We start from the raw sequence: 27370 nt of genomic DNA on the forward strand, positions 1-27370 counted from the left end.
ACAAAGCTCAGAAAGAACCTGCTACATAACACAGGGTTTTAGGCAACTGATGCTGTCGAATATATACATTCCTGACCTCAGACCCTGCAGATCCAGGTTCTAATCTCGGGCACTTGACTAAACATATATGTGATTCTAGGCAAATTGAGTTTGCCTTTCTCACATTTTTAATACATCTATAATGGCATGGAACGTCAACCCTATAGAATTCGGTTCTGTTCAAAGAACCCATTATGCCCCATCAATGCAATGTCCCAGAGAGAAGGTTGGAGTGCCCAGTTGCACCCCATCCACATACCCTCTCCTACCATTCTGATCCTTGCTGCACACAGCACAGAGCCAGCAAATGAATGTTACCCCTAGAGCCCATTAAGGGTGCTGTGAGTGTGAGAGGGTTGAGGAGTGGAAGGCCAGAGGAGCACAGTCCTCCCTGTTGAAATAGCTTTATTGCAGCATATCCACATTACAAACAAGCAACGTGGTTTAACATCATGTTCCCGGATACCCTCTTTCCTATAAAGCACACCCTCTCCTGGTTTCCTCTTTCTCTTTCAGGTCCACATCCTCTCTCTTCTATTCATCCAATGTTTTGAGGTATTCAGCAATAGCAGAAAGCACCATAGAAGCAACTAGTGTGGCCTGAAATACATGCACATTACTCTGGTGCTTTTGGTAATGTGCAGGTCAATTCGTTGGGCCCTGAAGCTCTTTGGCAATAAATTTCCACAGCTGTATACAATTCCTTAAGACTAGGTTTCTAGGGACCATCTCTCGCTTACTTCCCTTTCCTCCTTTCAACTCATTTTCTCCATGACCATCCCTTTCCTCTGCCTATCTTGTATCTCCCCTGAGTCCCTCGTTCTGACATCAATGTCAAAGTCACTACAACCTGAGGGTTAGTGTCCTAATTAAAAAAAGATGGCTAATAACCATGCGGAACATCGCAGGAAGAAACCCAGAAGGGGTACTGGGTCTAAACAGCCCAGAGTATTGGATCTGCCAAATAATTTACTTGCTGTATGATACTGACCATCTTTTTTGATAAAGATCTTGTAAGATGAATAGATATGAAAGATGATAGATATGAGGATGAGATAGAATTAGGAGACCAACCATCAGGTTGTGGTGACTTTGACATCGATGTCTAAACGATTTGAGGAAGTTCCCTGAGGAAGACCTGGGCAAAGGTCGAAACACGTGTTGGTTGTCTATTAAAACATTGTGCATTTGTTCAAGAGCAACAGTGTTGTAATCATTAGATCAAATTGAAGACTATTGGGTTTGGCACAGGTGGTTAGTTGCAATGTTATACAATGTACCTTACTGTAAGACTTTGGGTTTGAGTCTCACATCAACATAAGCCTATGCTTGCTCACCATTGTTTAGAAATCTGAACAATTGACTCCATAAATAGAGCAACTTAACTTTTATAACAAAGATGTGGTAGGTAGCCCAACTAGGTTCCAGCCCCAGCTGTATGGAGTTTCAGAACCCTGTGGTTAGAGTTTGGCTGTGGGAAGGGGAAACAGGGCTGATCAACCTCATGGCTCGAGATGTTGGTGAGTATTTGGTGTGAGATTAGGAAGAAGTGTGTTTTCTTGCTGAGGAGGGTGATTGTGTGTTGTATGTCAACCTTATCAATTCTGAAGGGAAGCCTAATTTGTTTTCTTAGCTTGGCAAGACATTTTGTTTTGTGAAGCCACTTATTTTGGGAAGCCAGTTTGTCCTGGCCAGCCATTTGTTATGTTGTGTTAGGGAAAACCTTTGTTAGAATTGTTGTTGTTGAAGAAAACGTCTGAGTGGTAAGACGAAGATGCAGTGCTGACTATAGGGGAGCACAGCGCTTTTGATGATGCTATGCAGGTGGAGCTGGATCTGTGGCCTCCTACCTCAAATGTTAAGAGGGGAAAGGGCATTTGTATGGCATGTTTTGTATGTTGCAGCCCACAGATAATCTGCTTCTTCCTGCAACAAATGCACTGCTGCTGTTGGTGTTATTGGTGGTGATGAAGAATCTTGGAGTGGCAATGGAAATGATGGCGATGGTGTGGTGGCTGAGGAGTGACCTGCGGTCAGAGACAAAAAAGCAACAGTGAAGCGAGAAGGGAGAAGGAGAAGCATTCAGGTCAGAGGATGATGGAGAAGAGGCAGAGTAGCTAGCAGAACAGGGTTCAGAGGAGGAGGAGGATGCTCTATGCAAAAGACGGGTGCCAGTCAGTCCCTGGAATCCCTCTAGAGCAGTGGTCTTCAAACTTTTTTGGCCGGGGCCCCCTGAGCAGAATTTGGTCAGGTCAGGACCCCCCAGAAATGCCAAATGGACAGTATGTATTGTGCGCCGTCACCTGCTCCCATGACAGTCACTGGGCTTCCTCATCCCACTCCTACCCAGTCCCTGGTCTCTCCTCACCCCATCACACACCCTGGGCTCTCCGCACTCTGCTCCCACCACTATCCCATGGTTCCTGCCCATTGTGCTCCCACCATAGTCCCTGGGTTCCCTCCATCCCGTTCCCCATACAGTCTGAGGGCCAGTGGCGGCTGGTGATTTTTTTAAGTGGAGGGGTATAACTATTTCCCCCAAAAAAGCCATAGCGACCGAGCATAGTGAGGGAGTCCGAACCAATAAATGGGGGTTTAGGGGGCTTTCCCCCCATGAATTATTTTTAAATAATGGGTTCAACTGTTGCATTGTAGAGCATACCTTTAACACAAATATGGGTAAATTGCCAAACAGTTTGCAATTGGTGCTGGGGACCCCAGAGGGCAGGCATGACATTTTTTACTGGACATCTACGATAGATGTCCAGTAAAAAGATACCATCCATGTCCCCTGGGTCCCACTGGTCCTAACACAATCAACATGATTATGTGTGTATGCAAGGCGCTGCACATTCATACAGCAATCAATCTATCATTCACATGAGTATCCATCACCATACACTCGCTCATAACATAAGCATACACACATCCATACACATGTTTAAATAAAAACAATGAACATAAACGTACCTTCTGCATTGGCCTGCGTGTGGGTGCTGAAACACCCTGCTTCAGGCTGCTCTGTCCGTATGTGCGAGGAGGCGCAGGAGCTCCCTGTCGGACATACAGACATGCAGTGCCCCAGCCAGCATTTCAAATGAGCTATGCAATGCTGGTGAAGCAAATCGCCCCAGCACTTGCAGGGCTCAGTGAGCATGTGCGGCTGGGGAACTAAACTGAACTGTCAAAGGGAAACAGTGTTTCCCTTTGACAGTTCAGCCAGCCCAGGAGAACTCCATCAGCCGGAAAAAGCAGCTGAGGGAGTGCTCACTGTTTCACTGGGCTGGCTCCTTAGCTCCTCCATAATGCATGAGGGCCACTGGGTGGGCGCCTCCTCACCATTATGGATGAGCCGCCAGGCTCGACTGGCCTATAGGGCAATGCCTGTACCAAAAATGTAAAATGCTAGTGTGGGCCAGTCAAGATGGGCTACCATTTCAGCCAATATGGACCAGTTTGATGAGTTAATTAACTATGCAGTTAGTAATTTTGACCATTGTTGCTGAATATATCACAATTTACTTACATTTTAACACAAAGCACCCCCTTGGGTACTATTGAAACAGTGGGCCTCATTACAACCCTGGCGGTAGCTGTGCCGGTAAAACCAGCACAGCTGCCGCCAGAGTTGCATCCGGGTCCGGCACCCGCGAATGGGCAATTACCGGGTCATGCCGAGTTAGGCGGACCTGATAATTGCCCTTTCGCAGGTGCCGGTATTGGTAGATCCCCATTCCCAATTGAGCCCCATAGTGCTCAATGGGATTGGGGAGCTTGGTTATTAATGGTGCTGGTGCATCCGACGAGCTGTGCTCGCAGGTGCCGCATGGCCTGCCAGGTCATACCTGGCGGCCTTTCAAGCACCAGACCTGGCGGCCTTTCAAGCACCAGACCTGGCGGCCTTTCAAGCACCCGCGAGCACAACTCGTACTATGGTGGTACGGTAGCAACGGTGCCGGTAGCTTACCGGCACCATTGTTACCGTACAGCCATAGTTGTAATGAGGCCCAGTCTGTGACTAAAGGAATGAATATCCATTTACAACTGCGGGCCACTTTTTCATTGTTTCCTGAGACAGTTTCATGCTTCAGCCCGACCACGTGAGCCATCCCTGCCAATTTCTTCCAATCTAAAAAAAAAAAACCTTTTATTTTATTTTATATTTCATGCTGAGCTCTCAGGGCCCCCCCAGGGATGCACCCGCTACCCCTGGGGTGGTCGCGACCCACAGTTTGAATACCGCTGCTCTAGAGGAACCAGGATATCAGGAGGAGTGCCTGCCTCTGCCATTGTCCTGTAGGGTGTGGGATCAATTTAAGGAGCTTTGAGGGGTTTTTACCATCGGATTCTAAACCTGTCCAATGCAGGTGTTCCTAGTACAAGGGAGGGTATGGAAATGTCAACCCCCCCAACTCCAAGAACGCTAACCATTCACAGGACACTGTAAATAATGTCATAGTTTTAATCAAAGCATGTCACAGTGAGTGAGTCCTGCTCCCTCAGCAACGGTCTTGTGCCCACACATAAAATGCCCTTAACCATTCCAGACAGCATCCCAGGGTGTGTGGGTGCTAAAGTCCATGTCACAGAGTGCAGGGACATGAAAGCTCGGGAAATGCTGGCTAGTGCATGCACATTTTACTGACTGGGGTGAATCTATGGAGGAGATAAGATTGGATGTTTGATTTCACCTGTTTCTAAGCACCACCACAAATATACTTCAACATGCTGTGTGTGATATTCTTGTGGCACTGAAAGTAATCAGAGTGACAAATACTTTTAATTTTGTGTGTCGAGGTAGCAGTTTAGGTTGTTTTTATTTTCTCTGTCACTTCCTTCAATTAAAAAAGTGAAACTTTGTTCTATGTAGTTTGTTGTAATGTCTTGTGTTGAAGACGAAGGATCCAGGTAAGCGGAGAAATCTGAAGAACAGGTGTCCTACTACAGGAAACTGCGACTTTGGCGATAAGATCAGCACTGCTGGCATTTAGCGATTATGTTTTGCAACAAGTTACACCACGTGAAAGTACAGAGAGAGAGAAAGAGAGAGAGAGAGAGAGAGAGAGAGAGAGAGAACCCTTCCTTGTTGATGCACACATATAATGATGTGCTCCCCTTTTCTTTTGTGTGAATCCTCTTCACTGTGGGAGTGGGGACAAAACAAGGTATATGCTGCTTCCCCACAGTAGTGCAGCAACAATGAACTGTATGATATGATATGATAGGTTATTTATAATGCGTTTAATACCCAGATGTTTCTAAGCGCAGACCCAGGTATCAGCCCTGCGTTTCTCCATGCCGTCTTGCTTCCAAGACAAGCAAGTTGCCCCTGAGTATGCCCCTTCTTTGTTGTAGACATTGTGTTGGCTCATTTAGCTGTTGTAGCATACCAAAAACGGTGTGTGGTCCTCCTTATCTGCTGGAGTGTGGCAAAAACAATTGTGTCTGTGTGTGAAAGCACTGGCTTTTTTGATATTTATTAAATAATAAAATGATGCAGGTAATTCCATCTCTGAAAGAGAAATCTGCTGATCAGATTCACACTTTCATAAGCTCCATGCCTAAAGCACGGTGTGTACTAGTGCCCTGCTGCATCAGCATCCTGATTCGAAGCACCTGCTCTACGAGTCTCACAGAGCAGATGGAGAGGTCACAGGAGCCCTCTTGACAGCTCCAGTGACACCCAAGTCTTTGCATTTAAAATATGCACTGCTGTTCCAAAAATACCGAACCCTGAAGATGTTGTCCTGGTGGCACATACAACTGTAAATATAGGCCATGCCAGAGTTAGGGTATGGTGGCTAGCACCTTTAATTCAACCACATTCAATTAATATTGCACATGTGTCAGCCCTGTGGGTCCAGTTCAGATGTGGAAGGGTTATGCATATTCCCCCAGACAGGGTGGACTTAGCCTTATTGACAGGAAGGTGGCCTGATGGGGGGCCTCTTTGTGTTCCTATGTAAGGGCATGTGACACATTTATCTCTGTGAAAGCCACTCGACTGGATGCTGGCCTGTGAGCAGAAACCCAGATGCACACCTATTCACTGAAATCCAGGTCACAGTGTTATATTTCTAAAGACCTTTGATCCTATTGTGAGGGTTCGGGGTGGAGCTATGATAGCCAGAGAGGGACCTGTACTGTTTTGGAAGTGCTCTGTCCTCGTGATTCTCTCTGTCTCTCTTTTTCTTTCCTGTCCCCTCCACTTCCTCTTGAGCAAAGCACTTTGCGGGTGACAACATATATGTAAATTTCACACATTTCAAGAGCAGGGGTTGCACCACTAAAGCAGTCTAGCTTTAGTTCAATCACCAGGGGGAACTTTTGCCTGTAAAAGAAGGGGTGTCCCACAATTGCTTACAATCACCTTGAGAATCATCTTGAAGCATCTTTGGATCATCAGTTGAGAAGATTTCCCTGGGCCCTGCTGAGAAAGCAGTTCTCTCTAAAGTCCTCCACCTTTAAGGGGAAGGCAGATGTTCCAAGGCAGAGACCAGCTCTGTTACCTAACCATCCGGACCATCAGGGGTGATCTGCTGCTGGAACAGGACCTTCCTCTCTGTCAGCCACAGCGCTACCCAGGAGCTCACCATGCTGGAGGACCCCTGAAATTGTGCACCAGCCTTCGGAGCCTGAGAACAAAGATCAATCTTGTCCCTGAGTCTACGAAGTGGAACTCAGAGCAACCTAAGGAGTGACCTGCTACTGCAACAAGACCACCTCTCTGCCAGCCACAGTGATAACCAGGACCTCATTGTGTTGGAGGACCCCTGCAGTTGTTAGCCAACCCCCCCATGTTTGGAAGCATGATGAAAGGACTTATCTTGTCCCTGACACTCTGGATTGGGACTTAAAGCACCATGAGAGCGAAGATAGCTGGGATCTTTGAACTGCTTGGAGCATGTTTCAAGAACTGGTCAGGACATTTGAACCAGCAGGCCCCTCTTTTGCTACCTTTTTCTCTCTCCTGATCTTCACACTGCACCCAGAAGTCTGTTTCGGTGCTGCCGAACCACCAATAACTGCTAAGAAGGTGCTATTGACTGCTAAATGCCCCCATGGGCCAATCTCAGGCACTAGAGACTGGTTAGGTCACTTTGAACCCTTTTTGCTCACAAGTACATATCCTTTGTCAAGAACATTGCTGTCTTTGCTTGCCATTCAACCTTGATTCATTACCCAGGCATTTGCATGGACTATCTTTGCTTATTGTGTGTTCTTCCTCCGAGGTGGATTTTGTGTAGTGTTTTATTTTTCAAGTTAGGCATTATTGTACATGGTGTTATTAAATAAAGTGCATATATTTTAAAAGAAACCTTGATTGGACATTACTTTATTTTGAACTGATTTGGTTGCTACAGAACCACGTTCACACTTGATTTGCTCCTGGTTTGTTTGTGGAAGTGTCAGGGCTCAGTGGGTGTTTCAGCCTCTACTCATCCTTGTACTCCTGTAGGACAGAAGTCAATTTGTAAGGAGTGCTGCAAAGGTCGTGTTTGCACCCCTTCCATGGAAGTGTATGTAAACTATTGTATGTGCTCCACTTCCCTGTGGGAGTGGTGCATGCCCCCTTTCATGAGTGCTGCAAAATTGGTGTCTACTACCCCCATCCATATGGGACTGCAAGACACATATTATGTGCATCAAATCCCTATGGGTGTGCTGAAAATATATGTGTCCACGCCTTGCAACAAAGAAATGTGTGTACCCCTTCTCTGTGAGAGTGTGGTAAAAATTAGGAGTGCACCCCCTTCCCATTGAGAGGGTGGCAACAATTAGGTTTGTCCTCTACCCCGTGGAAATGCATCAGTGTTTGTGTATGCATCCTTTTCCAACAGATGTGCATCACACATGATGTATTCACGCCTTTCCTGTGAGAGTGCAACCTGTATTTATTATTTATTTTCTTTCAAATGTTGCTGTTAAGTCAGAAACACAGAAATAGAAGACTCACAACACAGCGAATGGACAGAAGCAGCTGCTCACTGATATCAAAGGGTACCATCATCACAGAGCTTCCCACCCAGGGCCATCTGCACCACCCAACATCAGTATTCATTTTACAGAGAATTCTAGAACAGTCAAATCCACTTTCACAAAAACCACAGGCCCTCTAATTGGGCACAGAGGTGTGAGAGAAACAGAGGGAGGGGACATGTGTGCATTAAACACCGAGGGTGTGCCTATCCCCTGAAGCAGTGCAAACGTTATTACATGTGCAACTGACTCAGGCAGGTTTCTTTGTGGCATATCCAAGCAGGCACATTTCTCTTCTATGCCAATGCTGTATATAAAATGTAGCAGGGTTGGCAATTCACACTCTGGTGTAGCCTCACCACCAATGCTATTATCAACAGGGCCACTTAATCTTCAGATCGTGAGCTAGTACTTTCCATCAAAATACAATGGTCACCATCCCATGTGGCTGTTGGCATACATGATACTTATGCTATGCTTATAAACACAGTGGTACCTTGCTGTAGTTTAAGGGATTGGGGTCTTACCGTTATGATGCATGTCAGTTGTTCAACCTGAGGTACAGAGAAGCATCGCTTGTGGTCAGAGACAATTGCACAAGCAGCACCAAAAACAAATTATGATTTTACGCTAGCTGTGGGGCACCTTAGTATATCTATGGCTACAGGGAAAAGTGCTGTTTGCCAAAAGACCAGTTAGCAATACAAATATTGCTGCGGGGCATCACCCTTTCCCCTCCTGGCATGTGCCACCCAGTTAGGCACCTGCCACCTGTACAGCTCTGGGCACTCCACCATTAGCGGGCGTACACCCATGTACTCGTTTATGGATCTTCTTTCATGATTATACATTGTTTAATGTGTCTAGGACCAGAAACATTAAAGAATGTGGAAACACGAAATGGGTACATGAGAACAACATCCATGTACTCATGTACGGGCCAGACACATTAAAGTATGCTGAATCATGAAATGAGTCCCACTGGACTACATGTGTGAGTGACACCCTGCCTGGGGACCCCCTGTAATGTGTCTGACACAGTCACACTTGTTTAAAATGACATTCAGATAACAGGCTCCCAAAAAGCTATTGGGGGTGTTCTGCTGATGCCTGTACCTCAGCTGTGTATTCAAGCAGTCTTTCAAAAACCTCTCTAGTGCAATTTTGCACATTTTATCTGTGGCTTCCTGATTTGTTGGCCAACTCTTCAGAATCTGGAATGCAGACAAATTGGGGAGAGGGGTTGGTCAAGGAAATATGCCAAAAGATATCCAATGTGCTGGTTCATGTACTGTACATATGGACAATCATAAAACATGCCTTTTCTTTGCGTTCATGTTTTGTTGGTCTTTTTGGCCAGGTACTGTTCCAATATGTACATCAATGGAAGTATTCCACTTAATGACATAGAGCTAAGGCTCACCAGCTGTGTGCTTTCCTTAAATGGCTGTATTACCCAGCAGACATTGCACATATCCTGCCACTGTGGCAATATGAAGAAAGTCCCTGTCCAATGCTCGTCTTTGACTTTACCTGTAGTCACTTGTAGGCCGCTTTGCTCACAGAGGCTGTTGACCATATGCATGATGAACTCCTGTGGATCAGCACATATATTGCCTGCTGGTGGTGAGGAACATTGAGTTATACCTGCAACACACTGAAAGCATTTCTCCGCTATATGATCAACCGAAGGTAGGGCAAATCTTGTGTGCCAATGCAAGCATTTCACAGACAGGAGGGTAATCAGTGACAAAATGTGTCATTATACGTGGAGATCATGTGCAAACCATGGGAAATGCATTGTGTTCCAGGCATTAAGACACAACATAGGAGACATTGCCCACTGCCACAAAGTCCTATGACATCTTCTGGAGACTTAGCCGCTCTGCCTGCCATTACCCGCTTCACCTTATTGCAGAAATGGCTACCTGTGTGGCTCCTGTCATCGAATACTTGAAAGCACAAATTGGCTTGTAGGTGGATGAGAGAACATTCTGCTGTTGTAATGAACAATTGCTCACAAGTGTTGCATAGTGAGGCAGGTGAGCCACTGCAACGTTACAACTGTGTAGTCTGTGATTTGGCTGTTCAACCACATATGCATTGTGAAGTTGACTTTTCCACTGTCACAGGTGGTGGATTAACATATGACACAACACAATTATTCAACCCTGTTTATTCACAAATATCAAATGGTTAAATTCACATTCATAAAAAAGAAGACGTTTCTGTTTGAGGACCATGTTCAGTCAGTCCATCAATCATTTCACTGGGAATCCACCACCTACTGGCAGTGAAAAAAAATTTCACCCACAGCCAATAGGATGTAAGTCTCCCCTGCACATATTGCAGGTTAGTTTGTGTCTTCTTTGCTGCTGTAATTGTAGTCGGGCTCTGACAATACTGCTATCATCAGAATAATGAGCTTCCCTTAGATGGTACTCCCCATCGGTTCATACCTGACCATAGGTAGGTCACTTGTATTTGGGTTGCACTAGGGCCAGGGACATTTGGGATTGCCTCTTAGAATGTTGGCCTGCAGCTCTGCTGCAAGCACACAATGAACAGATGCTGTTCGTCTTTTTCCCTTTAACTTCCATGATCAACTTCCTTTAAAGCTCCACTGTTCTCTTTGCCTCCCCTCTCCTCTTCCTTTTCGTTGCCCTGCAATAATCTGTTTCGCTTCACCTCATAACTTTGCTTCTTTATCACATGGCAATTCTGGCTCCCCTGTCTTCTGGAGCCTCTTCTTCTCCATACTAAGGTTGTGATGAAACTCTTTCTCTCTTGTACTATTATTTTGCTACATGCAACCTCTTCTAATAATCATTGTATTAGACAGTTCAGTTGCCATTTGTGTTTGGTCCTCTCTCCCTCTGTTTCTACCTCCTCTGACTGTAGGCCATGTATGCTTGCTGTCCTATCATTGGTCCTTTCCAGAGATATAGTAATCTAACTCCCTCCTCCCATATTCTGTTCCTATACAATTTAACATACGTGCTCTCTTCTCTTCCTCTGCTCTTTCTCTCTGTCTCTGTTTTCCTTATCTCCCCTTCTCTCCAGCCTCCTCCACTCTCTTACTCTTCACTCCTTCTTTGTTCTCTCTCACTCATGCCAATTTCCCTCTCTCCTCACCTTACCCATTCCCTTCACTGTTCTCCTTTTATTTCTCTGCTCCTGCTGTCCTCTCCAATCTTTTCTCATCCCTGCTCTCCGCCTACAACTCTCTCGCCTTCCTGCTCCGCTCATCTCTGCCTTCTTCCTCTTTCTCACATCACTTGCCACTACTGTTACCACACAACATGTATTACTTGCATGTCTTTAATGGAGCCATGTGCTTGTCCCCTGGGACTGTGAATAAGCAATTCCTGTCAGCTATGGTACACAGTATTTTCAGTCCCAGGACTGGCAGCACAAATTCAATAGCAGGAGCTTGTTTGGCTGCTAACAAACGTCTAGCTCTTCACGCAGTTGTCTCTGTCCAAGGAATCCACTAAGCATCACAGTTTGCTCAGCTCTACCCACAGTTCTCTAGACTCTCAGGCCCTCATTAGGAGTGATCCGCTCTGGAACAAAAAGTACCGGTAACAACGGTTACCAGCACCTTTTCCAGACCGGGTCATTGCGAGTTTGCCGGTACGGGCTGTGAATTACCAGCAGGTCAGGCCCCTACTGGCAGAAAAATCACTGAAGCACCGGCACCATTACTAACAGTACCGATGCTTCAGTGTTCACATTCCCATGGAATTCTATGGGACTCCATGGGAATGGGAACTTACCGTTCCTCTCCCGCCTGTAATATCCCAGTATTATCGGGATATCGGGCGGTGGAAATGGTAAGCCCAGGTTGCTGGTAGGCCAACAGTAGCACCGGCGGCCTACTGGGAACATTTTAATGAGGGCCTTGGTCAGTCAGTAGAGGGAAATTACAGTGATGGGTTTAATAAGGCAACGAAGAAAGTGAATTTAAGTGAATGTTTTATATGGACATATAACATCCCCCAAACATTTGGCAGATATTCTACTGAATTGATTGCAGACAAATGCTATAAAGGCAATTGACTTGGGAGGATAGCTCGGAGCAACACAGTTTCGATTCCCGGGTCCCAACATAGAAACCTCTTGGTATTAGCAGGGTAATTCATAGAATTTCGCAGAAAAGTGGCGCACGCAGCTGGTGCACAGTGTGCGCGTGCGAATGTCTGCGCCAGCGCGTGCGGTAAAATCGATTTCCGCGCACAGCGTATTCATGGATTTTCACCTCCAAAACCAGCCGTGGTGCAGAGTGGCGCAGCGACCCTGCAGCAGCACAAGTTACGCCCCCAAGAACGCCCCTAGCGCAAGGAAAAGCCATTAAACCCCAATCCAGCGCAAAGGCTGTGCTAACCCTGGACCAGTTTATAGGGCTGCCAAACAGCAAACGCCAAGCGGGTAACGTGTATTACTGGGGTTCGCGTAAAGTTTCACACGCGAAAGGGCCTGTGCGAGTGGGGTACGTGTATAACTGGGGTTTGCAGGAAGTTTCACACGCGATTTCAGCAGGGTACGTGTATAACTGGGGTTCGCGGGAAGTTTCACATGCAAAAGGGCCTGTGCGAGTGGGGTACGTGTATAACTGGGGTTCGCGGGAAGTTTCACATGCAATTTCAGCAGGGTACGTGTATTTCGGGGGTTCGCAGGTAGTTTCACACGCGATTTTGCTGTCAGAGCGGGGTATGTGAATTTCAGGGGTGCGCGGTGAGTCCTAAACGTGAATTGGCAGTGTGGGTCCTCCCAGGTGTTCCCTCTACACCCCCCACGGCACCTGCAGGCAGCCCACACCACAGGGGACTACCCCCCACCCCTGGTCATGTCCCGCAGGCAGCCCATCCACCATGGGGATGCCCCCCAGCCAAGCCACATGTCAGCTTGAACCCCCACCCCCCAGCAGTCAGGGGCACCTGCCAGCAGGCCTCCACACATGTCCCCCTGCACCCCCACCCCCCAGCATTGCAGGATACCTGCCAGCAGGCCCCCACTCATGTCCCACTCATGTCCCTCAGCACCCCCAACCCCAGAAGTGCAGGGCACCTGCCAGCAGGCCCCCACTCATGTCCCACACATGTCCCCCAGCACCCCCACCCCCCAGCAGTGCAGGGCACCGGCCAGCAGGCCCCCACTCATGTCCCACACATGTCCCCTTGCACCCCCAACCCCCAGCAATGAGGGGCACCTGCCAGCAGGCCCCCACACATGTCCACCTGCATCCCCACCCCCCAGCAGTCAGGGGCAACTGCTAGCAGGCCCCCACACATGTCCACCTGCATTCCCACCCCCCAGCAGTCAGGGGCACCTTCCAGCAGGCCCCCACTCATGTCCCACACATGTCCCCTTGCACCCCCAACCCCCAGCAGTGAGGAGCACCTGCCAGCAGGCCCCCACACATGTCCCCCTGCACCCCACCCCCCAACAGTGCAGGGCACCTTCCAGCAGGACCCCACTCATGTCCCCCAGCACCCTCTCCCCCCAGCAGTGCAGGGCACCTGCCAGCAGGCCCCCACTCATTATCACACATGTCCCCTTGAACCCCCAACCCCCAGCAGTCAGGGGCACCTGCAAGCAGGCCCCCACACATGTCCCACTGCACCCCCACCCCCCAGCAGTCAGGGGCATCTGCCAGCAGGCCCCCACTCATGTCCCACACATGTCCCCCAGAACCCCCAACCCCCAGCAGTGTGGGGCACCTGCCGGCAGGCCCCCACTCATGTCCCACTCATGTTCCCCAGCACCCCCACCCCCCAGCAGTGCAGGGCACCTGCCAGCAGGCCCCCACTCATGTCCCACACATGTTCCCCAGCACCCCCACCCCCCAGCAGTGCAGGGCACCTGCCAGCAGGCCCCCACTCATGTCCCACACATGTCCCCTTGCACCCCAACCCCCAGCAGTGAGGGGCACCTGCCAGCAGGCCCCCACACATGTCCCCCTGCACCTCCACCCCCCAGCAGTCAGGGGCACCTGCCAGCAGGCCCCCACTCATGTCCCACACATGTCCCCTTGCACCCCCAACCCCCGGCAGTGCAGGGCACCTGCCAGCAGGCCCCCACTCATGTCCCACACATGTCCTCTTGCACCCCCAACCCCCAGCAGTGAGGGTCACCTGCCAACAGGCCCCCACACATGTCCCCCTGCACCCCCACCCCCAGCAGTCAGGGGCACCTGCTAGCAGGCCCTCACACATGTCCCCCTGCACCTCCACCCCCCAGCAGTGCATGGCACCTTCCAGCAGGCCCCCACTCATGTCCCACTCATGTCCCCATCACCCCCACCCCCAGCAGTGCAGGGCACCTGCCAGCAGGCCCCCACTCATGTCCCACACATGTCCCCTTGCACCCCCAACCCCCAGCAGTGAGGGGCACCTGCCAGCAGGCCCCCACACATGTCCCCCTGCACCTCCACCCCCAGCAGGCGCCCACACATGTCCCCCTGCACCCCCACCCCCAGCAGTGCAGGGCACCTGCCAGCAGGCCCCCACTCATGTCCCACACATGTCCCCTTGCACCCCCAACCCCCAGAAGTCAGGGGAACCTGCCAGCAGGCCCCCCACACATGTCCCCCCGACAGGTCATCACACTCCAGACCCATGCCCCTCATGGCCACCCAAATCCCACCCCAGTCCAAACACCCCACATTGAATTCCCAAAGTCATGATAGAAAATACATAACCAGCATGGCCATGAATCAATGTCCCTCAGACCCACGCAATGGTGACACATGGCTGTGAAAAGATAAACTTTGTGACATGCACAAAACAAATGATATAAGACCACATCAGTAAAGTATATAATAAATGTGTATTCAATAATTAACCAAATGAATAAAACAAAATCACACAATAATGGAAATAATGAATAAAAAGCTGCATGTCCAAAATATTCAAAAAAAATGTGTGAAAGCAGAATCCAAATCAATCCAAAAGAAAATGGGTCCAAAGAGTCTGTCCGTCCAACCAATTCCAAAGTGTAAAAATAAGACACATCCATTGATCCATGGTAAAAAAGAAACTTAAATGAAGTGAAATCTAGTGTTGAACTATATACAAAGTACAAATCCAGGGTCCATGAGCCCAACCATTGAAATGAAACCTACAAAAATCCCACCTAATGAACAACTATATACAAAAAGGTGGGGCATTGTCCAAGCACCCCAAATGAAATGAAAAACAAAAGGAAACCTAACACTAATTAACTATATACAATGGCAGCGGGCTAGTCCGACGGCTCACTTACTGATTTCCCGGGCCAGGGCATCATCGAACTCCTGCTCGATGTCCCGGAGGCGGTCCTTTTCTATGACCCCGAGGGTTCACAGGGACGATGACATCGGACCTCCAGGTCCCTGCGAATTGCCTCGAGGCACTCGGCCCGCCTCAGAGACCTTTGCATGGAGTTCTCCGCCCTGACCATCGTGAGCCGTGCCTCTTCCGCCCGCTGCCGCTCCGCATCTATAGCATGGCCTAACCGCTGCCACACGGAAGACACTTCCCGTCTTGGGTCCTCCTGGCCTCCGGCCGATGCCTGCCCCTCCGATGTCAAAGGCCCCGAGCCATCATGGCTCCCACCTTGTTGCTGCTGCTGCTGTGCCTGTGCCCATTCCCTGGCTCCTGCCGCCTGCACATCCTCCTCCGGCTGGGGTGCAGTTGTTGAGGTGGCCCCCCCTGCTGGACATCCGACTCCCGACTGTGGCAGGGATGTGTCCTCCACCAGCCTGACTGCATGGTCAGAGGCAGCTCCACAGGGTACCCAGGTGATACATGGGTGGGAAGATGGCACGGAGGACGACTGGCGCATAGGGGGTTCAGGTGAGGAGAGGGTCGAAGCAAGGTTCAGCAAACGGAGGAATCTGGCCTGGGTGACCTGTCCCAGTAGGCTGACGTGGTCAACGAGCCATTCGAGATGACATGCAGTCTCCCCATGAAAAGACTGCAGGTCACCTCGCATGGCCCGTTGACTCAACGCCACCCCACCCAGGACAGGCTCAACCCGGTCCCGGATAGCCACGTCCGCAGGGAGAGTAAGGCCAGTTGTTGTAAGTGGATCCCCTCCCTGAAAACGGGTCTGGACGTAGGCATCCCTGCTGGTACGGGATGATGCAGTCACAGGATCGGGGATAGGATTACACACAGGCACCTCCGCGGCGGCCTGTGCTGCCTCCTGTCCCTGCCCCTGCACTGCAACACTGGCACCAGTGGAATCCCCACCTCCAGACCCTGTCTGTGTCCCTTGTGCGGCCTCCTCCTCCACCAAACCCCCCACCAACCTGGATGACTCCGTGCCATCTTCCTTCGTCGCACCCTGTGGGGTCTCAGCGGCCCCTTCTGCTGCCGAGGAATCCAACTCCGACCTCCGCCTCTTGTACCTACTCTCGGCAGCTGCAGCCTGGGACGCGGCACCAGACTCCTCACTCCCTGACGAGATCACAACCTGGGAGGGGAGCCGGGCCTTGCGTCTCCGGCTGGTGGTGTGATCCCCGCCACTGTGCTCCACAGCACCCTCTCCGCCCTCTTCATCAGTTGACGCTGCAGACAGGGAGAGATAGGAGACAGGCTTCAGGACACTGTACAATGGACTGATACACACATGCCAGTTGCACATGAGTGGCAGTGTCAAACTTCAGACATGGCATCACAATCCCCAACACACATGGCATGTCAACTCACACACATGAGCAATTCCACAGCCATATGGCAACAGCCAGAACCATCCATACACATACAACAGCATGAGCAGCCAAAGGTGAGCCAGACATCACATGAAACACAGGGAGTGCACTAGACATGCACACACGCCACCACACTTACATGCATGTGTACACCTCTACCAACTGTCGCAGTGATGAGATCAGCATCCATGTCACATCTGGCAATCAGTCTTCTACATATCAGTGTCCCAAGCATCCATGTTGCATCACTGTTGCACCCTTGTGAAATACACACACATGCACATGTACACGGTGCAGATACATGCATCTGGAACCAACATCCATGTGTGACACCACAACCATGCCAACTTACACAGTCATTCAAACATGTGTGCTCACACATCTGCATTTGGCATGCAAGCTTACACACACATGCACCATCCATGTGTCTCACACATGAAAGGACTTGCATGTGTTAGCCTCACGGCCCTGTACATACAAATCCATACATGGCCCTACAAAACCACATGTGCAACCTGCACACTACTGGCACATCACCACACGCACAGCTTACAATCAGTATGCATGTACACTTACCGCTCGACTCCAGACGGGTCTGCCTCTCAAGGACCTTGACGTGGGGCACTGGGATATGCATTCCAGGACCCTCATTTGATGTTCCGATAGGTGGCTCCGGCGCCCCTTAGCATCCTCTGTCTTCAAGAGGCACCGGGCCTTGTTGAGGGTCCTGGACCTGAAGTCCTCACAGCGCTTCTTGACATGTTTGAATTTGCGGACTGCCACCCCCTCCGCGTAGATGGCAGTCATGATGTCCGTCCAGATCCTGGTCCATCCTTCCTTGTCGGCGCGCGATACTTCCGAAGAGGGCATCATACTGCCCCAGGACTTGCTCCACCAGGACACCAACCTCGGTGGCAGTGAAGCTGGTGGCCCTCTGCCTCTCTGGCTGGGGGTTTCCAGTGGTGCCAGATGGTGGTGTGCCCGACATGGCAACCCCAGAGGCAGGTGTGGGTGGGCAACTGGGTCCTGGGGCTGGGCTGTGGAGCAATGGTATCCCAGTCGGAGTCTTCAGTTCCAGCAGGGGTGGTCACAGCAACTGCACCCCTGGCTGATGTGCAGGCAGAAAATAGCAGGACACATGGGCAGCAGGCAGGAAGGCAGCAGCAGATGGCAGGTGGGAGCATGCTCGGGGGCAGGAAAATGGCCTTCAGGGCAGGAGCGTGGTCTTCCGTGTGTTTTCGCGTGGCCAGCTTCATACGGAGTGATTTGGCACGTGAAAGAATTGCGCGTCAGCGTGTAATTCGAGGAAAGGCCCTTAGCGCGTGAGCACGTCAGCACACGCACGCGATTCCATTGGACCAAAGACCTGGCAGGGCTTGAAGATCCCATGTGGATTTCCATTGCTCTGTACATGCTTTTCGTGGGGTGTGGTGCGTGTGTTTTCCAGGCGTTGGGGTTCACACGCTATTACTTCACAGCGGGTGGGTGTTGGCTACGCGTTCTTCTACACGCAAGGCAGACGATGTGTGTAAGCGATATTCAATCAACACTACAGCTAAGTCAATGCCTAGTCTGGGATGCTGAGGAAAACCCTTATTGATTTATTTTTGTATCCAGTTCAGTACTCTGGATGACAACCCTTGTATAACACCCCCTCTTAGAATCCCCCTGACCCCACTGAGCCAAGAAGTAGGTTTGTTTTGCAAATTAAAAGGTTTATTTGAAAATTTAAACAATATATATATATATATATATCACTTCTATAAATAAATTGATAATGAGTATTACACTTGTGAATATGAGCAGTAGTCAGCAAGAGGTAACTTATAAATAGGAACAGAAGAATAAGGTGGGAAAGAATGCTTTATATGGTTCAAGGAAACGCAAGGTGGAATAAAATACAGTACAGAAATAACTTGTTATGATTTTAGCAAAAGGTAATATGATCACTTTTTCTTTTGACAATTCACTCCCCCCATATGCAATACTAGAAATGGAAGGAGAGCATACAGTCTTTAAGAATCCAAACAAATCACACTTTATGATGCAATACACAGTTCCAGTTCCCCCAGCAAGCTTAGAGAAAACAGGGATGAGTTTTAAACACAGGCAAATTACTTTAATGTGGTTTTCAAGGAAGTGAAAAGGTGCTAAAATTGCTTTTAATTCCCTCTAGAGGTTAAGGGTAGGTGATGGCTACTTTATATTAGTTCAGGATCACTTTAACAATACTCTATGAATGATTAGCAGATTGCAAACGAATTTTAGCAAAGAGAAGCAAAAAGCTGCTGATTTCTACAGATGAAGAAATCGGGCCAAATCGCAATCGCGGTAAATTTTGCGAGTGCGTGTCGAGAAGTATAATAGGTAGGAAGTCGGTTCTAGGTTCGTTGGAAAGCCTAGATTCTAAGCACAAACGGTTCCGGCGATACGGATGATTTAATAAAGGTAGATTTTCGGATTTAAAGTAAAACTCAAAATGACAGGTGACAGTTGTGCAGCTTTAAAAATGACAGATGACATGATTTCTAGGAGGCAGTTCTACTTAGGTTAAAATAGTTTGGATTAGATTATTTTAACTAAGACATTGGGTTCTGCACAGTTCTGGCGGTACTCACAATATATTTTGGGCAGGAATGGGCCTCGCCACAGATCTGGTCAGGTTTTGGACTGGACTCCGGTTCTGGTCTCGGCACTCCACAGCGATCTGGGTCAGCTCTCTGGATACAGCGGCCTGTAGTTCTCTGGATCTCTGGTCTGCTTACGGTCTGGATCAAGTGGATTCTGGATGTAACACTGCTTTCTGGGTACTGGCAAAAGTTCTTGACACAGAATTCAGACAGCTCGCCCGGCTGTGGAATAGTTTGCAGATGATTTTAAGATGCTGAGGCCTGCTGAGAAGAGTTCTCAGTTTGTGGGTTTAGGCCCTTGCTTTAAGTTCTGAAGTAAATTTCTGGTCTCTGAAGATTGATGGATGTGAAGTCTGGAGTCTCCCGGCAGAGCGTCCCTCAGAAAATGGAATTGAATCGCCTCTACCTGGGTTTCTGTGGCCCTTTTTATGTGTTTTGAAAATGGGTGTGTGCCTGGGCCTAGCTAAGCCTGACCCTCTCACTTATCATTGGCCAAGCTTTCCTCTCTCCCTTGATTGGGGGGAAGAAATGGAGTGTCAGAGTGATGCTGTGGGTTTTATGGTCAGAGGAACCTCCCCTTGTCAAATTGCACACAAATCTATTTCTGATCCAAATACATATTTATCTATGTACCATTTCTCTCATATTATAGGTCCAGTTAACATATTTTTTGTAGCACCAAACCATCCGATCCCTGTCTTTGTACGATGTTGTGTCCACTGATGACAGAATTCTCCCCTTTTCATCCAGATAACGACCTCTAAACCTTTCCTGATTTTACACAAATGTGCACCAGGCATATGGGTTTCAGATGATAAAGTGTCAGATTTTTAACATGCAGACATTTGGAGTAACAACCTTTTTTCCGCTACTATCCCCAGGAACATACCACAGGGTCCTAACACCTCTTAAAATGTGCACAGAAAAATTACATGAATAATGGTATTATTTATATAATTTTGACCAGTCTGCACTCTGAGTTATCTATCTATTTAAAATTATGCCCTGGTCAAAAAGGGGTGTGGCTTCCCACATCACATGGTGGAATAACTGGTTTATCCACTTCCCCCAAGCTCAGCTGCTAGCAGAGGCACTGCCCTCCCAGTTTCCCCCAAGAGGAAGCCACTTTACGGCCCCCCCAATATAACATTTGCCTGAGCCAAAGAAGGCCCATTGTCCAGTTTCCTGCAGTCCCCAGGTAATTCAATCAGAGAGGTGTTTAATTCCTTTTGGTGGGGAAGCAGGATGCAGCCAGGCCTGGGAAGCTGTTGATCCAGTTTCAACTCCTGTCGGGGGTAGTTGTCAGGCAGAATCCAGTTTCATTAAGCCAGGTTTCAGCTAAATGTCACTTTTTGTTCCCAGTTTTCTACATTCAAATCAAACTGACAATTTTTACACATGCAGCTAGCGTGCTGATTCTAAGTTCAAAACTATGACATTTGAACAGTTTCAAACTATGTGACACTCAAAAGTAGGTCCCTCATTTAATTTAAACATTTCGATTTTAGTGGTTTTCAGTTCAGTTTAACTTAAGCTGCTGACCTCCGCAGCTCAGCCAGTTTTGTTATGAACATTGTTTTGGGCTCTTTTTATTTCCAGATTTTGTATGCACACAAAACTTCATTCTGCCAAATGTCTGCTGGTGTTCAGTGAGATTTTTGAATATCCTGCAATGTTTGACATAGGCATTTTTAGCTTGCATTCAGAGAAACCAAGGTGATTTCAAAGGGCTTTTTAAGCTAACAGGCACTGCTGTGTTTCCTTTGGCACACATTCCACTCATGGCACCCCTGGCCCATCACGCCTGCACTGGTGGGTGGAAGGTTAGGCGACCATTTTGGTGTGCGCACAAACTGCGCGGTTCTCCTGGATTCTGGTGCACATGTGGGCTTTTTGGCCATCTTGGATTTTCTAAGCCCACAGCACCAAATGTTGCAGCTTAATGACTCAAACGTGGGTCAATACACCTGACAACCTGACAAAGCCCCCCCACCTGACTGCACTTTGAATTTGAGTCGAGGGGGAGTCGGGTGCGAAGAATGTTTTGACCCACGCACTGGTATGTCCGCATCATCTTCTTCCAATTCCGCAAAATGGCACAGTTCAGCATCTTTTCCTCCATCCTATTGGACCGATCGGTTCTCATGGCCGGTCCTGATGGGAATAATGGGCGGTACCCCGAACCCTTCGGATCTTCGCTCCCGGTCCCCAGGTCGCCTTCCGTGGTCAGTCTCCATGTTTTCTTTCTCCTAGGACGACAAAGGAAAGCGGCAATACCTATTTGTAGACATTTCTTCCCCACCATTGATATAGTGGGGTGGCATATACATTTTATAGTCAAAACATTTGCGTTCTTATTTTAACAAAAAACAAGATACAATCATAAGACATTTTTTTTTTCCAAATCATAGTATTTTAGAGACTATGGCCCTCATTACAACTGAGGTGCTAAGTGCACCAACTTTACCACCATGGTGTAAACTCCGTTTACACCATGGTGGATGGCGGATTTACCGCCCCATTACAAGGTGAGTGGGGCGGTAAATCCCCATTTCCCATTTTCCCTTCCCCATTCCCATTTTTGCCCCATAGGGCATAATGGGAGTGGGGAAGGCGCTAATTACGGCACCGTAAATTACGGTGCCGTAATTAGCACCAAGGTGCCTTAGCACCATGGAACTTAACGCCTGCAAAAAGCAGGCGTTAAGGTGGGAATCAGGCATTAAGGGTTAACGGTGGCGTTAACCCTTAACGCCTGAGTTGTAATGAGGGCCTATATGTGGGATATTTTAGGGTTGGAATTGAATTACTCTGGGGCGGTCCCCTCTGGTATTGCAGAGGACTCCTCCAGTTGTTGCATAGTGTGCCTGGGATGGCAACACTTTAGCTGATTTATATGGACCCACTTATCTTCCCCCTCTGCCAAACTGCCTTTGGGGATGCAGATCTTATAGGCAACAGGGGAGATCTTGTCTATAATTTCAAATGGTCCCTTCCATGTAGGCAAGAACTTTCACTGTTTGGCCTAGTTCCTTTGAAAATTGTATAGATAGACCCGATCACCCACCTTATATTCCTTTCGGGTAGTTTTTAAATCATAGTGGGTCTTCATGCTCTCGGCTGATCTTTCTAGATTCCCCTGAGCATAGGCAAAAGCATGTTGAAGGTGTTTCCTTAAATTCTCCACATACTCATGAGTTGTGGAGGCATTTATCAGTGTGTGCTCTTGGGTCCTGTAGAGCAAATGCTGGGGAAGCACCATCTTGCGCCGCGTCATCAACTCAAATGGTGACATTTTGGTTGCAGATGAAGGGGTAGATCTGATGGCCATTAGGACCAGAGGTAGTCGGATATCCCAACTTGGCCCAGAATCTGCCATAAACTTTTTTAATATGCTCACAATTGTCCGGTTGTAGCGTTCTACTGCACCAGAAGAGGCTGGCCTGTAAGCAATGTGTAGCTTCCTTTTCACCCCCAGTATCTCCCACATCTTTGTCATTAATTCACTGGTGAAGTGGCTACCCCTGTCTGACTCAATCCTTTGAGGTAGACCAAAACGGGAAAAGATGTGGTTAATCATCAGGGCGGCTGCTGTTTCTGCCTTGCAGTTTGGGGCCGGGAGACATTCCTCCCACTTGGTAAACAAGCATGTAACGGTCAACATGTACTTGTTTCCTCTAGACGAGCGAATTACAGGGCCTACAAAGTCGATTTGCAAATCTGTCCATGGCAGTGTCATCCCCCTCTTTTGGAGAGGCGCACGGTGTGTGAGGGATGATGGCTGAAATTGTGCACACACAAGACACCTTTTCAAGTATTGGTCGAGGTGCTGCCCCATGTGTGGCCAGTATGCAACCTCTCTTAAGATTTCCAGTGTTGTGTGAAACCCTGTATGACCGGCGGTGGCCGCATCATGGGCGTGACTTAACATCAGGCTTCGGAATGAGGTAGGGACCACCCACTGATCATGGCCAGCTTGGGATTTCCTTACCAACAAACCGTCTTGGATTCAGAACCTTTTTGGTCATTTCATCAACACTCTTAGGTCCTCTTTCCCAATGTAATCGGTATCCGTCAGGGGAAAGTTCTCAGGGTCCTCAATGTGTTGGTAAAACTTACCAATTATTGGATCCCCCTTCTGAGCTGTAATCAAATCAGCATCAGGGGTCTCCTTACTCCATTGTGCAGTTGAAAGATCATTGTGAGCATTTGTCTGGGACCTAGTGTTAGCAGTGACCTGGATTTCCCCCAATAGGGACTCTATTTCTATTAGATCCACTTGGATGGCCCCGGTTTTGGCCAGCTGATCAGCTAAGTCATTTCCAATTTTGTCTGGTCCCTCTACTTTGGAATGACCCTTGATCTTTTTCCAGTAGATGGTCATCCCATTGGATGTGACCAGATCATCAATGTTTTGAATTAACTTCCCATGTTTCAAGGGTTTGTTATTAGCACATAACATAACTCTGGTTTTCCAATTAACCAGGTGCTTCACGAACCCGTTCCGTACATAATCCGAATCTGTGATTATGACCAGTTCGTGGAGTTGAGGTTGGACAGCAGTGAGGATGGCCTGATGCACAGCCATCAATTCTGCCACATGACTACTTCGGGGACCAATTTTGTATCCAGCGCAGGGTTCTGGTGACTCATTCACCCATGCATTGCCTACGCCGGCCACCAGTTGTTTCTCCCCGTTGTCGTCAACATGGTACGAGCATCCATCCACATAGACAGTGGGCATTCCCTCACACTTGTCTTCTTCAAAGGCTTTGTGTGGGGAATTAAGGTATGCCTCCAAGTTGTCCTTGATTTTTAGACTTTCGTCCTCGTGACAGTTTTCTCTGTCACAATCATGCAAGTCAGCCAGACCATGCGCAAGGGGACTCTTCTTGTTTTGAGCTTGTCATGCTTTTGGTATAATACTGCCGTCAAGCACGTATTAGAGAACCCTGTCTCCAGGAAGAACTCCTTGTTTCTGACAGGGTAAGCTAGGCAAGGCGCTTGTGAGAGGCTTCTTTTGAGTTGTCTTACTGCCTCGGATTGTTCTGGACCCCATTCCCACTTGACCCCGCCCTTCAAGAGATGAATCAGGGGTCTAGTGATCTCTGCATAGCCTTCAATGAACTTTCTGCTGTAATTAGTCAGTCCAAGGAGGCTCCTTAGTTCCCGTAGAGTTGTGGGGTCTTTCAGCTTCTGAAGTGTTTCCACTTTCTTTTCTTGGGGACAGAGACCCTGAGGAGTAATCTCATGCCCCAAGAAATTAACACAGGTTCTACACCACTGTGCTTTCTGAAAGGAAAGTTTTGCTCCGGCGGCCCTCAACTGTGTCAGAACATAACGGATCTCCGCTATGTGTTCTTCCACAGATGATCTTTTGATGAGGACATCATCTACATAAGCCAGGTTACCCCTCGCACCCAGGTCGGGCATGGCCTTGTGTAGAAAAATGTTGAATTCATTGCCGGAGTTGAGGTATCCGAAGGGAGTCCGGGTCCATGTGTACTGCTGGCCCCCAAAGGTAAAAGCCAGTTTGTATTGGTCCTCCCTACTGACAGGCACGGTCCAGTATCCATTGGTCAGGTCTATTGCTGTGAATACCTGTGACCCCTGAATCTGGGCCAGCCCTTGGTCAATGTAGGGCAGAGGCCATCGGGAAGTATGGACCCGTTTGTTGAGCTCCCTAAGGTCGGCGCAGAGTCTCCACTGGCCGTTTGGCTTCAATATTCCCAGCACCGGATTATTGAAGGTGCTGTGTACTGGACGGATTATTCCCCGGGACTCAAGGTTATTAATTATTTCAGTAAGGGACTCCATGGATGCGAGAGCAAATGATATTGCTTCACAAACACTGGAGTCATTCCAGGGTCCGTGGGAATTGTTGTGGTGTGGATGTCGGTGCGACCACAGTCATATGAGTCTACCGCAAAGAGATCTTGGAAATCCAAGAAAACTTGTTTCAACTTTTGCTTCTGTTCCAGAGTCACGCAGGCATCAGCTAGGTTGACCCTCTCTTCCACCATCTGCCTGAAGCCTGGAAAGACTTCTGGTTTGGCTATCTCAGCGGCCTCCTCCAGCTGGGTGGAGATTTCCCTGGTCAGAGTGCTGATTTGGACTGGAGGTTTCAGGTGGGAAAGGCAGCCCTCATGGACCTGGAAAATCACCTCATCCCTCCTGAAGTCACAAGTCACATCTTCCTTACCATAAGGGCAAGAAGTGTACACCAGGAAGTTCCCCCCATGCCGGGTGAAAATCCTGTCTGGTGTTGTGTTGTCATCACTGTCACTGTCAAAACAGCCCTTGGGGATCGGTTCTAACAGTTCATTTCCTAAATCAACGGAGAAATGTCAGTCATCAACCTCCATTCCAATAATGGTGCCTGCGGCTAGAGTAATGCTCTTTAAGTCGCTGTTATCCACCTCTATTGGAATGGTGTCATGTTCTATGTTGACTAATGGAGTTGGGTTTACCCTCAACCCTTGCTGTTGGAGAGAAGCATGTAGATGTATGTAAGCATCAGGGTTTTCAATTTTTGTCCTCTTTTAACTTTCACTTCCAGGGTGAATTGTCGGGTCCTTTCTGGGATGGTGACTTCCTCTTTGATCTGAATTTCAACTGCATAAGGTAGCAATTGAGCTGACCTAAATGCTTTTTCTGGATCATCAAAGCCCATGAGATTATCCGCTAATCGGGACCAAGCTTTGAAGATTATTAGGTCCAAACTAATAGCAAAGCGATTGAGAATGTCACTGCCTAAGTAAAAGGCGGCAGTGACGTCTCGCACGACCCAACAATTATGGACTATGCTCTTGTTGCCAATGGAGATTTTGACAATACACCTGCTTGGCAGGAGATGTTTGGAATTAGGTGCTTCCAGGTCCATTTCCCATTTGTCTCTCAGTTTGAATGTGGGAATGGCTGGATCTTTTGGGATTTGGCGGAACATGGCTTTGCTGATGAAGCTCTTACCGTTGTTCACACACACTCGAGCGAGAACAGAGTCCTTCCCATCATTTAACTGAACAGGGATGAACAACTGCTCTCCAATTTGGTGAATATCAGCCAGGCTCTGAGCTGATTTCACATCTTTCTGGACTATAGGAGTGGGAGTTTCTGATTGTGGATTAGTAAAGAATTTCAGGGTGTTTCCTTCCAGTGTGGAATACCACCTTAAACTGGAAGGAAGGTTGATTTTCAGAAATAGAGAGGACCCCCCATCACCAGTCTGTTGTCCTACTGCTATTACTGTCACGTCTGGAATTTGGTTGTTCTGGAAGTGAAATTCTACTTGGTCAGATTTTTGTTCAACCATGTGGCAGGTGCCATTTAAACTAACATGGTTGACATTCTGTTTTAATTTTATTGGTCGGCTAGTCTGGGTCCAGAGGACCTTGTTTACGCAATCTATTAGGGGTGACAACCTTCTCAGGAGGTCATTCCCTAGTAAACAAGGGGTGCCCTCTGGAGCCACTACTATGACCGGGTGTTTCACCTTGTGTCGCCCAATTTTGATGTCCAAATCTGCAGTCCCCCTGTCAAAGTTCTGCAGTTGTCCATGAAGAGAGGTGAGAGGAATACGGTAATTCTCCCCCCTTCCTGCATTTAGTTCCTCAAAGGCCCTTTTGGACAGAAGGGTAGCTTGGGATCCAGTGTCCACCAGTGCCAAAATTGTACCCTGCCCCTGTACTTGTACCGGGGCATAGTATCTTCCCTCCTTCTCCTCAAGGGCGCACAGATAATGCACATTTTTGGACAACTGGAGTACTAACTTTCTGGTTTTGGACATTGCTAGCGAAGAGATTAGGGCAGAATTCTGTGGAGAGCCTTGGGAATCTGAAAGAAAAAGTTGGCAACTGGAGATCAGAGCCATTGTGGGTTCCCCTGGTTCTGGTTCTGGGCTGCCCCCCCCTTTTAAGAGGCAGTCACCAGGATGTGTTTGAACGAGGGGATTTTGGTATTGTCGGTTCTGGGATGAGATGATGGGCGGTGGTAGCTCGGTCTCCACATCTCCCCAGTCTGAATT

The sequence above is a fragment of the Ambystoma mexicanum genome, chromosome 5q (assembly GCF_040938575.1).
Source record: "Ambystoma mexicanum isolate Mex_15411 chromosome 5q, UKY_AmexF1_1, whole genome shotgun sequence".
Classification (NCBI taxonomy): Eukaryota; Metazoa; Chordata; class Amphibia; order Caudata; family Ambystomatidae; genus Ambystoma; species Ambystoma mexicanum.